This window comes from Nelumbo lutea, chromosome 5 (genome assembly GCF_056320005.1).
Source record: "Nelumbo lutea isolate HS-2025 chromosome 5, American lotus-T2T, whole genome shotgun sequence".
Lineage (NCBI taxonomy): Eukaryota > Viridiplantae > Streptophyta > Magnoliopsida > Proteales > Nelumbonaceae > Nelumbo > Nelumbo lutea.
The window spans coordinates 64,915,138-64,932,161 of record NC_142688.1 but is presented as its reverse complement, the minus strand read 5'-3'; the positions used below and the strand labels follow the sequence as shown (position 1 = coordinate 64,932,161).

Genomic DNA, 17,024 nt, shown 5'->3' with positions numbered 1-17,024 from the left:
ACCATTGTCTTCGAATGATGGGATACATAAATGAGCTGGAAGCCCTAGGGTCCGGGCTAGACCATGTCACCAAGATAGATGCCATTCTGAATTCTTTACCTCCATCCTACAATCAGTTTATCATGAATTATAACATGAATAAGCTGAACGTTAGCTTACAAGAGCTCAACAATATGTTGCAACGGGCTGAGGAACTGATTTGTAAGGATGAGCCTGTTGTGAGGCTTATGGAAGTAGGCAAGTATGGCAAGAAGAGGAGGACTAAGAAGAATCCCCAGGAGAAGGACAGGGCATCCAATGCCTGTCACCATTGTCACCAGACAGGCCACTGGAGAAGGAACTATCCTGCCTACCTGGAATCCAAGAAAGCAACTATCACAGAAAGTGTTTGAGAAACACGTGGAAAGCATGGGACTCCGGTTGGTACCTGATTGCACCTAAGTGCAAGTGGGAGCTATTAGACAATTTTGTATGCCCTTAGCTTCAATCAAAATGATGTACTTTATGAGTTTATTGTAAATAAATAAAAGTGCATATTTGATTCATGTTCCCTTAGTATGTTTCTGTGTAATACCCTTAAACTGGACACTTAATGAGACTCGTGTTAGTTTAGAATGTTCACAGCCAGTGGGTCAGTCTGGGGAGACCTATCCTGACAAGGCTGACACTGTGGTGCCACCAAGTCAGTTGGGGTGGCTTGTCTCAACTACCAAGGTGAGACCCTAGGTACATACAGTGTGGGATTAATTGAATCTTTGAATTGGACCAGATTTCCAATATTACCCTGGACCTTGGAGATTGATGGGCAAAACTGGACCAGATTTCCAGTATTTCCAGTATTGCCCTAGACTCGATTATGATACTACACTAGGTATCGGATTAGGCTGTCTTTGATGTACCAATCAATGTGATCCTTAGCGGGGGTCAAAACCTGGGTATGTTGGGACAATGAGAATTCATCTGAGTGGGTGATCATAGTGACAGGATTGATGAGACTGAAAAGAATCCTATTTTTGTCCTCTAATTTTCATCTTTTTTCATTATTTTAACACTTAAATGCACTCATTACTCTTGTATTTCGATTCAGGGCAATAAAGAAGGCAATTGGAAGGAAACATGCCAATTCGGGCGATTTTGTACAGTTTCGGCGATAGTCAGTGATCTGGGCTTAACTCACAATTCCGGACACCAAATTGGGAAATTCAAGAAGCATTAGAAAGAAGAACGAATGGCCCACAACTTTTATGTTTTGGGCATTCACTGGTTCAGTCCGCATCGAGTACGAAACCGGGCCCGAAGTCGGAGCAACGTCGCAGCCAGGCCCATTTAATAGCTGAAGCCCAACTCGCAGAAGAACCTGGAAGCAGCCCAAGTAGCAGAGAAGCCCAACTCGGATACAAGAGTCTAGAGTCCTAATTCGAATGTAATCTCCCAAGAGGGAGAGTCTTATTAGATCTAAACTTTGAATGTAATCCTATAAGGATAAGAAGGTTGGGGATTAGATAAGAGATAGGATAGGATTAGTTCAAAGAAGATAAGATCAAGACTCCCTAAAGATAAGATGATCTCCTAGAAGGAGTTGGAAAACAGCCCTCTCCTTTGGCTATATAAAGATGGGGGTGAACCAGCTCTAGCATCACTCATTCCAAGATCCAAGAGATCATCAAGAGGCCAAGAAGCTCAAGAAGGTAGTTCGGCTATGGAGAAGAAAAACATGGAGATTGCGCAGATCATGAGTAGCTAAGCTTCTTTTTCTGGTTCAAGGGGGAGGTTCGATTGTGTCAGTGTGAGGTTCTGTAGTTACTTTATTTTCTTGCTTTCTAATTCAAGTATTCATTGATTCTTGTGCATATTTTTATTGGACATTGATGTTAATTAGTTTGACAACTGAACTAATGTTGATTTTCCTATTGCTATCCATGATTTCGATGATCCGTAATTGTCACGAATAATGGTACAAGTAGCAATTATATTGATATCTTTTTGGGTCAATTGTTCGTGACAGCCTTTGACCAACGTTTTATCATGGTTCAACCTAAAGGAATCTATGGAATAAAATTCAATAATTGCAGCTATCTCAATTATTGTTATTTTGGTTTAACTATTTTCACAAATCTTAATGCTATCATTGTTTAACATGGAACGCTATTGTACCCAGTTGAGTGGTGATAAATATTGATCGAATGCTGGGTTTGGTCAACTGAATTAGGAAAACACAAGGTTTATTATGGCTATCCTAGTAAATCTAAGGTTAAATGCTTGAATTGCAAGAATGCTGAATTGTACCTAGGATCGATGGCCAATCGATTCAACCCGAACCCTTGAACCAGAATTCGGTAAAACTGATTTTTCTCTTGTTTGTTTAAGTGCTTTCTTATTCTTTTAATTCTAGTTATTAAATTTCCCCACTCAATTATAGTATCCATTCGGCTAAGAGGTTACTGATTTTCTCCCTGTGGGATTCGACCTAGTACCACTTTTATTGCAAATATCTTATTGCGGGACTAGTACTAATTTTGAGGGCTTCGACAAACCCGTCAAAATTTTGGTGCCATTGCCGGGGAGCAACGTTAATTTCTTAGCTATTACCTTCTTTTGTTAATATTCTTATTTATGACTCGTGCTTCTCAACGAGGTGAACTTCAGTACAACCTCGAAATTGAGAGGACCACCCATCGTTTAAGGAAGGAGGCGAAGCAAAGGAAGGATCGCTCACCTAAAAGGGTGAACTCAGATATCGATCTACCCACTTGTGATTTTCCCATCTTCAAAGAAGTAGAAAGAATGGCTGACAGAGAGAGGACATTAAGGGAATTGGCTGCACCAATTATGAACCAACAGCCCTTATGCATCACGTACCCCACTCTTGAGGTAGCCTTTGAACTCAAATCTGGTTTGATTCAATTATTACCTTTGTTTCATGGTTTCCCAGGTGAGGACCCTCACAAACATCTAAAGGAATTTCATGTCATCTGTTCAAGCATTAAACCCCACGGTATGACCGAGGACCAGGTAAAACTCATACCCTTTCCATTTACTTTAAGAGATAAAGCAAAGGATTGGTTGTATATTCTCCCTCCCGGTTCTGTACACACATGGGATGAAATGAATAGGATATTTTTAGATAAATATTTTCCTGCATCCCGGGCTCCAAATATAAGAAAAGAAATATGTGGAGTTTGGCAGTTTGGTGGTGAGACATTATGTGAATATTGGGAAAGGTTTAAGCAACTTGTTGCTAGTTGTCCCCACCACCAAATTCCTGAACAATTGTTAATCCAATACTTCTATGAAGGGCTTCAGCCCATGGATAGAAGTAAGGTCGATGCAGCCAGTGGAGGAGCTCTAGTGAACAAGACACCTGAAGCGGCCAAGGAATTAATCTCCAATATGGGCAAGGACAGAAGGTACCATTAGAAGTGTTAACGAGGTAAGCCATGCAAATTTAGAAAACCAGATTTCTGATTTAACTGCTTTGGTTAAGCAGCTCGCAGCAGGACAGTTACAAACTGCTAGGGTGTGTGGTATCTGTTCGATCCCTGGACATCCTACGGACATGTGTCCATCATTACAAGATGGCCCGATGCAGCAAGTCAATGCCGTGGGAGGATTCCCGGGCCAGCCCCAACGAAAGTTACAAATGTTGTACCACCTTTTCCTAGCAGGTTGGCAACTTCAAAGAAAGAGGAATATGAACAAGAAGTGTTAGAAACCTTCAGGAAGGTGGAGATCAACACTCCCTTGCTAGATGCAATAAAGCAAATCCCTAAATATGCAAAATTTTTGAAAGAGTTATGCACTAACAAGAGGAGGCTGTGAATTGATGAAAAGGTAAGAGTGGGAGAGAACGTTTCAGCCGTGATCAAGAGGACCCCGCCAGAAAAGCGTGCTGATCCAGGTATGTTTACCCTACCCTGTGTGATTGGCAATAAACGAATCGAGCGTGCCATGCTAGACTTAGGTGCATCTATTAATGTCATGCCATACTCGATTTACTGTGCATTGAGACTAGGTTCGTTAAAAGAGACTAGAGTTGTTATTCAATTGGCTGATCGTTCTAATGCATACCCAGAAGGGATTGTTGAGGATGTATTAGTGCAGGTTAACGATTTGATCTTTCCAGCTGATTTTTACATCCTGAAGATGGAAGAAGACACAGCCACAAGTACAGCCCCACTTCTATTAGGTCGGCCATTCATGAAAACGGCCAAAACCAAAATAGATGTGGACGAGGGTACCCTCTCCGTCGAGTTTGATGGAGAGATTGTAAAATTTAATATTTTTGATGCAATGAAATATCCTAGTGAGTGTCATTTGATCTGCTCTATTGATACTATCGATTCGATTGTGCAGGAAGTCTTTGGAGAGGAGGACATGGACGATGAGTTGGAATATAAGGCATAATCAAACAGGGAGGAGGAGATCAATGCATCCTATGATACTCCAGAACCTAAACAGGAGGTAAGTACTTCTGATGTTCAATCGAAGGTTTCTCACACAAGGTTGCTACCCTCTGTTTTGCAGGCTCCGGAGCTAGAACTAAAGACCCTACCTGATCACTTAAAATATGCTTACTTGGGCGAAAAAGAGACACTGTCTATGATCATTGCAAAAGGGTTGACTGAGGAGCAAGAGGAGAGGCTCATCAAAGTCCTAAAGGACCATAAGCAGGCGATTGGCTGGACCCTAGCCGACATAAAAGGGGTCAGCCCCTCGATTTGCATGCATAGGATCCTTTGGAAGATGATGCCAAACCAGTTAGAGAACCACAAAGGAAACTCAACCCGGTAATGAAAGAGGTAGTAATGAAAGAGGTGCTTAAACTGTTAGATGAAGGGATAATTTATCCAATTTCAGACAGCAAATTGGTAAGTCCTATTCATGTTGTGGCTAAAAAAACTGGGATGACTGTAGTAAAAACTAAAAATAATGAACTAATTCCCATGAGGGTACAAGGTGGCTGGCGAATGGTAATAGATTTTCGAAAGCTCAACTTGGCCACTCGAAAGGACTATTTTCCCCTACCCTTCATTGATCAGATGCTAGAGAGGCTAGCAGGTAAGGCTTTCTTCTATTTTCTCGATGGATTCTCCAGGTATTATCAGATTGTTATTGCGCAGGAGGACCAAGATAAACGACATTCACTTGTCCATTTGGCACCTTCGCCTACAGATGAATGCCCTTTGGTTTGTGTAACGCTCCGGGCACTTTTCAAAGATGCATGATGAGCATATTTTCTAATTTTATTGAAAACTGCATCGAAGTGTTCATGGATGATTTTACTGTTTATGGTGATTCATTTGATGACTGCTTGAATAGTTTAAGTAAAATTCTGAATAGGTGTGTGGAAACAAATCTTGTCTTAAACTATGAAAAATGTCATTTTATGGTGAAAGAGGGTATTGTGTTGGGACATGTAGTTTCAGCCAGAGGAATAGAAGTCGACAAGGCAAAAATTGATTTAATTGTGAGTTTACCCTACCCTACAAATGTTAGGGAGGTTCGTTCTTTTCTTGGACATGCAGGCTTTTATCGCAGGTTCATCAAAGATTTTTCAAAAATTGCCTTGCCATTGTCCAGTTTGCTGCAAAAAGATGTGCCTTTCGATTTTGATGATGAGTGCAAGGAAGCATTTAACAAGCTTAAAAATTTATTAACCACTGCACCCATCATTCAACCACCCGATTGGAACTTGCCTTTTGAAATCATGACGGATGCAAGCAATTATGCAATAAGGGCTGTTCTAGGGCAGTGAATAAATGGGAAGAGCCATGTCATTCACTATGCTTCCAAAATGTTGAATGCTGCACAGAGCAATTACACAACCACTGAAAAAGAGCTATTAGCATTGTGTTTGTTTTAGACAAATTTAGGTCATATTTGCTTGGCTCTAAGGTGATTGTTTTTTCTGACCATGCAGCTTTGAGATACCTACTAGCAAAGAAGGAGTCGAAACCGAGGCTGATAAAGTGGATATTCTTGCTCCAAGAGTTCGATCTAAAAATCAAGGATCGAAGGGGAGCTGAAAATTCGGTGGCTGATCACCTAAGTAGGTTGGTGAAAGACGAGGACTCCTCTCCCATCTGTGAGTTGTTTCCTGATGAGCAGTTGTTCCACGTGAGAGGTATGACTCCATGGTATGCTGACATTGTGAATTACTTGGTCATGGGAATTTTGCCTAATGACCTTAGTAGACCCATAAAGAATAAAATCAGGTATGAGGCGAAATATTATGTATGGGACGAACCTTACCTATGAAAATTTTGTTCTGACCAAATGATTAGGAGATGTGTCCCTGAAGAGGAGCAGATGTCGATTCTAAGGTTTTGTCATAATTACGCTTGTGGGGGCCATTTTGGGCCAAAGAGGATTGCTCGAAAAGTCTTGGATAGTGGGTTGTATTGGGCCACCCTATTTAGAGATGCCTACTTGTTTTGTAAAAACTGTGAAAGATGTCAACAAACAGGTACACTATCTCGTAGGAATGAGATGCCCCTAACCCCCATTCTTATATGTGAAATATTTGATGTTTGGGGCATTGATTTCATGGGACCCTTCCCCCCCCCCCCCCCTCTTGTGGTTTTTCTTACATACTTTTGGCAGTTGATTATGTCTCAAAACGGGTGGAAGCCAAAGCCACCAAAACTGATGATTCTAAATGTGTTGTAGGGTTTATAAAGTCTAACATCTTCAGTAGGTTTGGCCTTCCTCGAGCCATCATAAGTGATCAAGGGACCCATTTTTGCAATAGAACAGTTGAAGCCTTGTTGAGAAGACGGTGAATCCAGGAAGGAAGGCTTGGAACCTACGTCTAGATGATGCTCTCTGGGCATATCGGACAACTTACAAGACCCCAATAGGTATGTCCCCTTACAGGTTAATTTTTGGCAAATCTTGCCACTTGCCAGTGGAAATTGAACATAGGACCAATTGGGCAATCAAGCAATGAAACATGAATATGGAAGAAGCAGGGAAGGAAAGGAAGCTCCAGTTGCAAGAGCTGGAAGAGTTGAGGTTAGAGGCATACGAGAATTCAAAAATCTACAAAGAAAAGACCAAATCATTCCATGACAATGCACTCTTAAGAAAACAATTTAAAATTGGACAAAAGGTCTTATTGTATAATTCTTGACTTCAACTCATGCCAGGTAAGTTGCGTTCCAGGTGGATGGGTCCGTTTATTGTTGTTAGACAGTTTTTGTATGCCCTTAGCTTCAATCTGATTTGATGTACTTTTGTTATTTAGTGGAAATAAATAAAGTGCATGTTTGATTCATGTTGTTTGGTTTAATTCTGTGTAAATCCCTAAAACTAGACATTTATAGAGATTCATATTAGTTTTAAATGTTCACAGCCGTTGAATAAGTCTGGGGAGACTTATCCTGCCAAGGCTGATGCTGGTGTGCCACCAAGTGTTGGGATAGCCTGTCTCAGCCATCAGGGTAAGACCCAAGGCACATGCAGTATGGGATTACTTGAATCCTTGAATCGGACCAGATTTCCAGTCTTGCCCTGGACCTTGGAGATAGATGGGCAAAACTGGAAAGTTACACCTGACCCTTAGACTCGATTATGACACTTCACTATGTGTTGGATCAGGCTGCCTTTGATATGCCAATCAGTGAGATCCTTAGCGGGGATCAAAACCTGGGTATGTTGGGGCAGTTTGAGAATTCATCTGAGTGGGTGATCATAGTGACAGAATCAGCCACTTTGTCGGACAAAGGGTAATGATCGGGAATGCACTCTCTCTGATGGAAACCAAACTGCCGGCAGTTGATTTCAATCGTTGGAATTTTGTTTTGCAAAATTAATATATTTATATATATATATATATATATATATATATATATATATATGTACGGTTTCAAATTGTTTGCAAATGGTTTTAATTCCCGAGATCCATGTGAGAGGAGAGTGCGGCACTGTTCCTTGCAGCCGAGGAGAGGTCCTCTCTTGTCGGGCAGTGCTTGATCATTAAGGGCTGAGAGGTTAAGTGTAAGACCATTGAGGATAATACCTGATGGGCTAATCTTGCACCTGCGCACAGTCCCTGGGTTTTTATAAGATGGCTTGGCCCAGGGACCACTTAATGTAAGTGTTGGGCCCATAGGGTCCATATGATGGATTCAAGGGGTTCATTGAGTTTTTCAGTGAATTCGACTGGGCCGAACCTATGTGGCTGGTGTGTAGATCAATGCTTGGGTCCCACGCCATACAAAGAAGCCCAACTGGGCAGCAGATTGGAAAGTAATTAGACACTGAACACTTAATGGGCCAGAAGCCCATTTCGAGGTCGGCTGATATGATCACCCATCCTTGGGGCGAATCTGAGATTAATGTTAGTAAAAGGATTGGGCCTTTAGCCTTATCCACTCTTGGAGACCAAATTCAAATTAGATTTGAATCTGGTAACCTCCTGATAAGATCAGGAGTAAGCTAACTTTATCTGCAGATAGGATTAAGATTATCCCCTATCCAAATACTGATTTGGATTGGGATAACTCCTAATTAGGAGGATTCTTAATCAAGAAGAAAGGAGGAGAAACCCAAAAAAAAAAAGAGAAATATCAAATTTCGAACCACCTTGAAGAGATATAGGATATCTCCTGCGAATTGAGATAGGATCTCATTTTCATACTCCAGAAAAAGAAAAAAGGCAGTTCAGCCTTTTCGCCTTTAGATTTTTCCTCCTGCCGCCGCCATCTGTTTTTGCAAGATTAGATCTTTGCAGAAAAAGAAAGCCAAGAAATCTGTTCTTGACATTAGTCTTGCAACAAAGACTAAAAGGATTCTGTGCTTAGTGTTTCCAGAGGATTCTTGTGAAGGATCCAGTGTGTAGGACGCACCCTGCTGGTTCTGTTCCATCCACAGTTGTGTCATCTTCAACAGGAACGGATCTTGGAGCATTCTTTGGGCGTGAACACCAACTTTGGGAGATACTGCTTCTTCGGATCAGGTATATTCCTTCCATTTATCTTTTGGTACAGATCTGGTTTGATTATGGTTCAAGTAGGATCCTTGAATATTGTATTCTAAATTTAGAGAATATGATTCCTAGTTGGGAGAAGGTAGGAAATTTTTGAAATTCGCCCACCCATTCAGCAACCTTTATGGCATCCATTAGATGGATCCTACCTTTCTTTCAATGGTATCAGAGCAGCAGGTTTGAATCTTGAACCAAAAGAAAATCAGATCTGACCCTGCGCAGATGGATAGAAGGTGTACTTTCAAGATTTGCGCAGATTGTTTTCTTTATTTCAAGAAACTGTTTCTTGTTAAGGGCGAATGATCTGAAATTAATTTTTATTAAGTCCAAAATTTATTTAGAATTGTTCTTTATTTATTTTGATTAAATGGACTGTTCAAACCTGGAGATCGCAATGCAGATTTGGCGCAGATAGTCTGCGCACCCTTTTTCTTTCTATTTATTTATTTCATTTAATTCGGTTTGTAAATATTTTTTTTATTTTTAGACTGAATGTATAGGATTTGATCAAGAATGTAATTAATAGAAATAGGATTTCTGTTATTTTTTTCTTGATTAAAGAAGAAGGAAGAAGAAGGCGGCGCTGGAGATTTGCAGTTGGAGAAATCGCTTTCTGCAATTAGCAGTTTGTGAAACTGCAACCCTTGTGATTAACCTCTGTTTTGCAGGTGGTGCAAACAGTCCATAGTTTGATTTGTGATTGTTTGAAATCAAAATTATTAATTTCAGATCTTTCATGAATTAATTCTTGAATTGAAAATCAGTTTCGGATCCTCTCGGACTAGATTGGACCAAAACTGTTTGGACCGAATCTGGGGTTCGATAGGGACTGTTTTTCAGTCTGTATTTCTCACACTTGCTGTTCCAAATCTGATGTTCAATTGCAGGGATTAATTCAGCCCACCTGTAAAGCCCAGTTTTAAAGGGTTAAAACTGCAAAAGGCCCATTACTGTGAGATAAGCTGTATGGGCCGAACTGCTATCTGCGATTCAGCCCATACACCTAGTAGACATTAATTGTTAATTTCAATGGGCTATTCGATTGGCTTTACAGCAGTTAATTGATTGGATCAATTCCTCCTTTACATGTGATGTTTGGATGTTTGATGTGTTGCGACCATGGGCCATAAGTACTTGGCCCATGAAGACTCGTTAGTGGCTCTTGCGCACACCATGGCTAAATGCACATCATTGCCATGGTGTCCTTCAAGGTCATTGGATGACCCCTCTTTGCTTGGTGGGCCCCACAACCCTGAAAAGGGATGCGTACGGAACCCCTAGCCGATTAAGGCCCACCAAAAATCTGACTTTATGAAAGTCAGTGGGAGCCACTCTGGTTTGACCTAAATTAAAACTAGGGCGTAATTTTGTTCCCTCCAGCAAATATGAATGCATGTGATAGGGAGACTGATGAGACCAAAAAGAACCCTATTTTTATCCTCTAATATTCATTCTTTTATATTTATTTATCACTTAAATGAACTCATTACTCTTGTATTTCGATTTAGGGCAATAAAGAAAGCAATTGGAAGAAAACAGGACAAATCGGGTGATTTTGCACAGTTTCGGCGACAGTCAGTAATCTGGGCCTAACTCTCAATTCCGGACACCGAATTAGACAATTCAAGAAGCATTAGAAAGATGAAAGGAATTCCCACAACTTTTATGTTTTGGGTTTTGACAGATTCGGCACGCATCGAGTACGAAAACGAGCCCAAAGTCGGAGCAAGTTCGCTGCCAGGCCCATTTCACAACTTAAGCCCAACTCGCAGAAGTAGCTGAAGCAGCCCAACTCGAATTCAAGAGTTAAGAGTCCGAATTTCGAATGTAATCTCCAAGGAGAGAGTTTTATCAGATCTAAATTCTTGAATGTAATCCTAGAGAGATAAGAAGATTGAGATTAGAGCATTAGATAAGAGATAAGATAGGATTAGTTCAAGATAAGATCAAAACTCCTTAAGGATAAGATGATCTCCTAGAAGGAGTTGGAAAACAGCCCTCTCCTTTGGCTATATAAAGAGGGGGGCAAACCAGCTCTAGCAATCACTCATTCCAAGATCCAAGAGATCATCAAGAAGACCAAGAAGCAAGAAGGCAGTTCGGCTATGGAGAAGCAAAGCATGGAGATTGCACAGATCATGAGTAACTAAGCTTCTTTTTCTGGTTCAAGGGGGGAGGTTCGATTGTGTCATTGTGAGGTTCTGTAGTTACTTTATTTTCTTTCTTTTTAATTCAAGTATTCATTGGTTCTGGTGCACATTTTTATTGGATGTTAATGTTAATTAGTCTGACAAACTGAATTAATGTTGATTTTCCTACTGCTATCCATGATTTCGGTGATCCGTAATTGTCACGAATAATGGTACAAGTAGCAATTAGGTTGTTATCTTTTTCGGTCAATTGTTCGTGACAGCCTTTGACCAATGTTTTAACATGGTTCAACCTAAAAGAATCAATGGAACAAAATTCAGTAATTGCAGCTATCTCAATTATTGTTATTTTGGTTTAAGTATTTTCACAAATCTTAATGCTATCATTGTTTAACATGGAACGCTATCATACCCAGTTGAGTGGTGATAAGTGTTGATCGAATGCTGGGTTTGGTCAACTAAATTAGGAAAACACAAGGTTTATTATGGCTATCCTAATAAATCTAAGGTTAAATGCTTGAATTGCAAGAAAGCTGAATTGTACCTAGGATCGATGGCCAATCGATTCAACCCGAACCCTTGAACCAGAATTCGGTAAGACTGATTTTCTCTTGTTTGTTTAGTTTGTTATTCTTTTAATTTTAGTTATTTAATATTCCCACACAATTACTTTATCCATTCGGCTAAGAGATTACTGATTTGCTCCCTGTGGGATTCGACCTAGAACCACTTTTATTGCAAATATTTTATTGTGGGACTAGTACTAATTTTGAGGGCTTCGACAAACCCGTCAGAGACCCATATGATGGACTTTCAAAAATTGCTTTGCCATTGTCCAGTTTGCTGCAAAAAGATGCGCCTTTCGATTTTGATGATGAGTGCAAAGATGCTTTTAACAAGCTTAAAAATTTATTAACCATTGCACCCATCATTCAACCACCCGATTGGAACTTGCCCTTTGAAATCATGACAGATGCAAATAATTATGCAGTAGGGGCTGTTCTAGGACAGCGAATAAATGGGAAGAGCCATGTCATTCACTACGCTTCCAAAACGTTGAATGCTGCACAGAGCAATTACACAACCACTGAAAAAGAGTTATTAGCTATTGTGTTTGCTTTAGACAAATTTAGGTCATATTTGCTTGGCTCTAAAGTGATTGTTTTTTCTGACCATGCAGCTTTGAGATACCTACTAGCAAAGAAGGAGTCGAAACCGAGGCTGATAAGGTGGATACTCTTGCTCCAAGAGTTCGATCTAGAAATCAAGGATCGAAGGGGAGCTGAAAATTCGGTGGCTGATCACCTAAGTAGGTTGGTGAAAGACGAGGACTCCTCTCCCATTTGTGAGTTGTTTCCTGATGAGCAGTTGTTTCACATGAGAGGTATGACTCCATGGTATGCTGACATTGTGAATTACTTGGTCACGGGAATTTTGCCTAATAACCTTAGCAGATCCATAAAGAATAAAGTCAAGTATGAGGCAAAATATTATGTATGGGATGAACCCTACCTATGGAAATTTTGTTCTGACCAAATGATTAGGAGATGTGTCCCTGAGGAGGGGCAGATGTCAATTCTAAAGTTTTGTCATAATTATGCTTGTGGGGGCCATTTTGGGCCAAAGAGGACTGCTCGAAAGGTCTTGGATAGTGGGCTATATTGGGCCACCCTATTTAGAGATGCCTACTTGTTTTGTAAAAACTGTGAAAGATATCAACAAACAGGTACACTATCTCGCAGGAATGAGATGCCCCAAACCCCCATTCTTATATGTGAAATATTTGATGTTTGGGGCATTGATTTCATGGGACCCTTTTCCCCATCTTGTGGTTTTTCTTACATACTTTTGGCAGTCGATTATGTCTCAAAATGGGTGGAAGCCAAAGCCACCAAAACTGATGATTCTAAATGTGTTGTAGGGTTTATAAAGTCTAACATTTTCAATAGGTTTGGCATTCCTCGAGCCATCATAAGCGATCGAGGGACCCATTTTTGCAATAGAACAGTTGAAGCCTTGTTGAGAAGATATGGGGTGCATCACCGAATTGCCACTGCTTATCATCCCCAGACTAACGGGCAAGCTGAAATTTCCAATAGAGAGGTAAAGTCCATCTTGGAAAAGACCGTGAATCCAGGAAGGAAGGATTGGAACCTACGTCTAGATGATGCTCTCTGGGCATATCGGACAGCTTACAAGACCCCAATAGGTATGTCCCCTTACAGGTTAATTTTTGGCAAATCTTGCCACTTGCCGGTGGAAATTGAACATAGGGCCTATTGGGCAATCAAGCAATGCAACATGAATATGGAAGAAGCAGGGAAGGAAAGGAAACTCCAGTTGCAAGAGCTGGAAGAGTTGAGGTTAGAGGCATACGAGAATTCAAGAATCTACAAAGAAAAGACCAAATCGTTCCATGACAATGCACTCTTAAGAAAACAATTTAAAATTGGACAAAAAGTCTTATTGTATAATTCTCGACTTCAACTCATGCCAGGTAAGCTGCGTTCCAGGTGGATGGGACCGTTTACTGTGACTAATGTTTTTCCCTATGGTGTAGTAGAGATCAAAAGTCTCAACACAGGTAAGATCTTCAAGGTGAATGGACATCAATTGAAGATGTTCCATGAGGATGCAAATGTGTCCCCTCTACGGTAGACATCTCGTTGGACATTCCATGGTATTTATTGGATTAAGGGAAAAAAAAAAAGAGGACGTCGAGCATAACGACGTTAAACAATTGCGCTTGTGGGAGGCAACCCATTGTGTTTAGTTAATTTTGTTATTTTGTTTGGTTTTGATTTTTGTGTTTAGCAGGAACCCAACAAGACAAACAGGGAAGTACCCCCAAATCCTTCTACTTTATGCATAATCACATACATTGGGGACAATGTATAACTTAAGTGTGGGGGGATTACGGAAATCTGATGGAAATTTGGAATACCTTATCTTCTTGAAATTTCTGTTCCCTGGGAACTTATCCTTGAACGATTTCAACTTATTAGGAATCATGTGCTTAGGCTGAATGGATAAGATAGGATGCAAGTATGACTAACTGAATCTTTCTTGGCTGCATATGGTACCTCATGATTTTAATCGATCAATAGGCAAGATGCATAAGGGTTTGATTGATTTTCACATAATTATCTGTCAAACAAGGGTTGATTATTCTAGAACTTGTTGTGTTAGGCATATAGAGACCACGATCAATGACTTCATGGATCAAGCGGTGAAACCCTGTGATTCTTGTGAAAAAAAAAAAAAAGAGAGAAAGGGAGTTTGAAACTAAAATCGTGACTAATGTGAGATGAAGCATAAAATGCACTCACATCTAGAAACAAAAAACAAGTGTGAGACGGAGCATAAAATGCACTCACATTTAGAAATGAAAGGAAGTGTGAGATGGAGCATAAAATGCACTCACATCTTGAAAAGAAGGCAAGGGTGAGATGGAGCATAAAATGCACTCACCCTAGAACCCCAACCCCATTCTCACCTTCAGATCCTAGGAATTCACATTAAGTGGTGAAGATGTGATACATAGCAAGCTTATTGCAATAAGCACACCTTGTTTTGATTCAAAGGAAAGTAATTGCATCTGGCTGAATTGGTTTGTTAAAAGCAATGAGCACCCGTGCAGTCCAAGGAATTTCAGCCCTGGAAGGCTTGTCTCCTTGACTATCGATTTAACTTGGGACCATGAGGAATGGTGATTTGCGATCACTCTTGGACAGGAAAAAGGGGAGAAAGAGATGAAAAGGGAAAGGTTACCAAGTCTGAACTAAAGCATGAAATGAATCAGGCCTCATGTAGAAAAAAAGAAAGATTGAAAATCAATAGTTAGTCTCTCTTGTGTTACTTGAGTTTTTGCCTTGCCCGAGGACGGGCAAAGTTTAAGTGTGGGGGGATTTGATGAGACCAAAAAGAACCCTATTTTTATCCTCTAATATTCATTCTTTTTTATTTATTTATCACTTAAATGAACTCATTACTCTTGTATTTCGATTTAGGGGAATAAAGAAAGCAATTGGAAGAAAACAGGACAAATCGGGTGATTTTGCACAGTTTCGGCGACAGTCAGTAATCTGGGCTTAACTCTCAATTCCGGACACCGAATTAGACAATTCAAGAAGCATTAGAAAGATGAAAGGAAGGCCCACAACTTTTATGTTTTGGGTTTTGACAGATTCGGCACGCATCGAGTACGAAAATGAGCCCAAAGTCGGAGCAAGTTCGCAGCCAGGCCCATTTCACAACTTAAGCCCAACTCGCAGAAGTAGCTGAAGCAGCCCAACTCGAATTCAAGAGTTAAGAGTCCGAATTTCGAATGTAATCTCCAAGGAGAGAGTTTTACCAGATCTAAATTCTTGAATGTAATCCTAAAGAGATAAGAAGATTGAGATTAGAGCATTAGATAAGAGATAAGATAGGATTAGTTCAAGATAAGATCAAAACTCCTTAAGGATAAGATGATCTCCTAGAAGGAGTTGGAAAACAGCCCTCTCCTTTGGCTATATAAAGAGGGGGGCAAACCAGCTCTAGCAATCACTCATTCCAAGATCCAAGAGATCATCAAGAAGACCAAGAAGCAAGAAGGCAGTTCGGCTATGGAGAAGCAAAGCATGGAGATTGCGCAGATCATGAGTAGCTAAGCTTCTTTTTCTGGTTCAAGGGGGGAGGTTCGATTGTGTCATTGTGAGGTTCTGTAGTTACTTTATTTTCTTTCTTTTTAATTCAAGTATTCATTGGTTCTGGTGCACATTTTTATTAGATGTTAATGTTAATTAGTCTGACAAACTGAATTAATGTTGATTTTCCTACTGCTATCCATGATTTCGGTGATCCGTAATTGTCACGAATAATGGTACAAGTAGCAATTAGGTTGTTATTTTTTCGGTCAATTGTTCGTGACAGCCTTTGACCAATGTTTTAACATGGTTCAACCTAAAAGAATCGATGGAACAAAATTCAGTAATTGCAGCTATCTCAATTATTGTTATTTTGGTTTAACTGTTTTCACAAATCTTAATGCTATCATTGTTTAACATGGAACGCTATCGTACCCAGTTGAGTGGTGATAAGTGTTGATCGAATGCTGGGTTTGGTCAACTAAATTAGGAAAACACAAGGTTTATTATGGCTATCCTAATAAATCTAAGGTTAAATGCTTGAATTGCAAGAATGTTGAATTATACCTAGGATCGATGGCCAATCGATTCAACCCGAACCCTTGAACCAGAATTCGGTAAGACTGATTTTCTCTTGTTTGTTTAGTTTGTTATTCTTTTAATTTTAGTTATTTAATATTCCCACACAATTACTTTATCCATTCGGCTAAGAGATTACTGATTTGCTCCCTGTGGGATTCGACCTAGAACCACTTTTATTGCAAATATTTTATTGTGGGACTAGTACTAATTTTGAGGGCTTCGACAAACCCGTCAAAGACCCATATGATGGACTCTCTAAAGGCCTTCCGTCATTAGCACAATGATGGGTCCTTCAGTAATGAGGAAACGCACCATAAAATTGGGCTATCCATTTGCTGTTGGATCTATTAGAGTGTTTCAAAAGATGATAGGGGCGTCATAGACCGATGTGGGAGGGGCTTCACCAGAAAATGGGAACTCTCTCACGGTACCATGGCGTAACCTGAATATGATGGGTAAGCACTCACCGGACAGAAAGGTTTACCTGAAAACGGCTCTGAACCTTGTCTGACGGAGGCCAAAGGGAAACTCATTTGATGAGTGGATATGATCCATCACAGAAAGGTGGTGAGGTTATGCAGCTGAAACTGTTGGCTTCACGCACCCCATGTGATTTCCCACATTTCCAGAGACATTTCGTCGTCTCCGTCACTGAGAAAGGAGGGAAATCTCAGA

At 40.3% G+C, this 17,024-nt stretch overlaps 1 non-coding gene across 1 annotated transcript; it reads right to left on the bottom strand.

The window, feature by feature from the left end:
• Positions 1-3,153: 3,153 nt before the first annotated feature.
• Positions 3,154-3,260, bottom strand: LOC148852737 (small nucleolar RNA R71). The gene has a single exon (XR_016100113.1). It is a non-coding gene; the product is annotated as a small nucleolar RNA R71 (small nucleolar RNA).
• Positions 3,261-17,024: the final 13,764 nt, after the last annotated feature.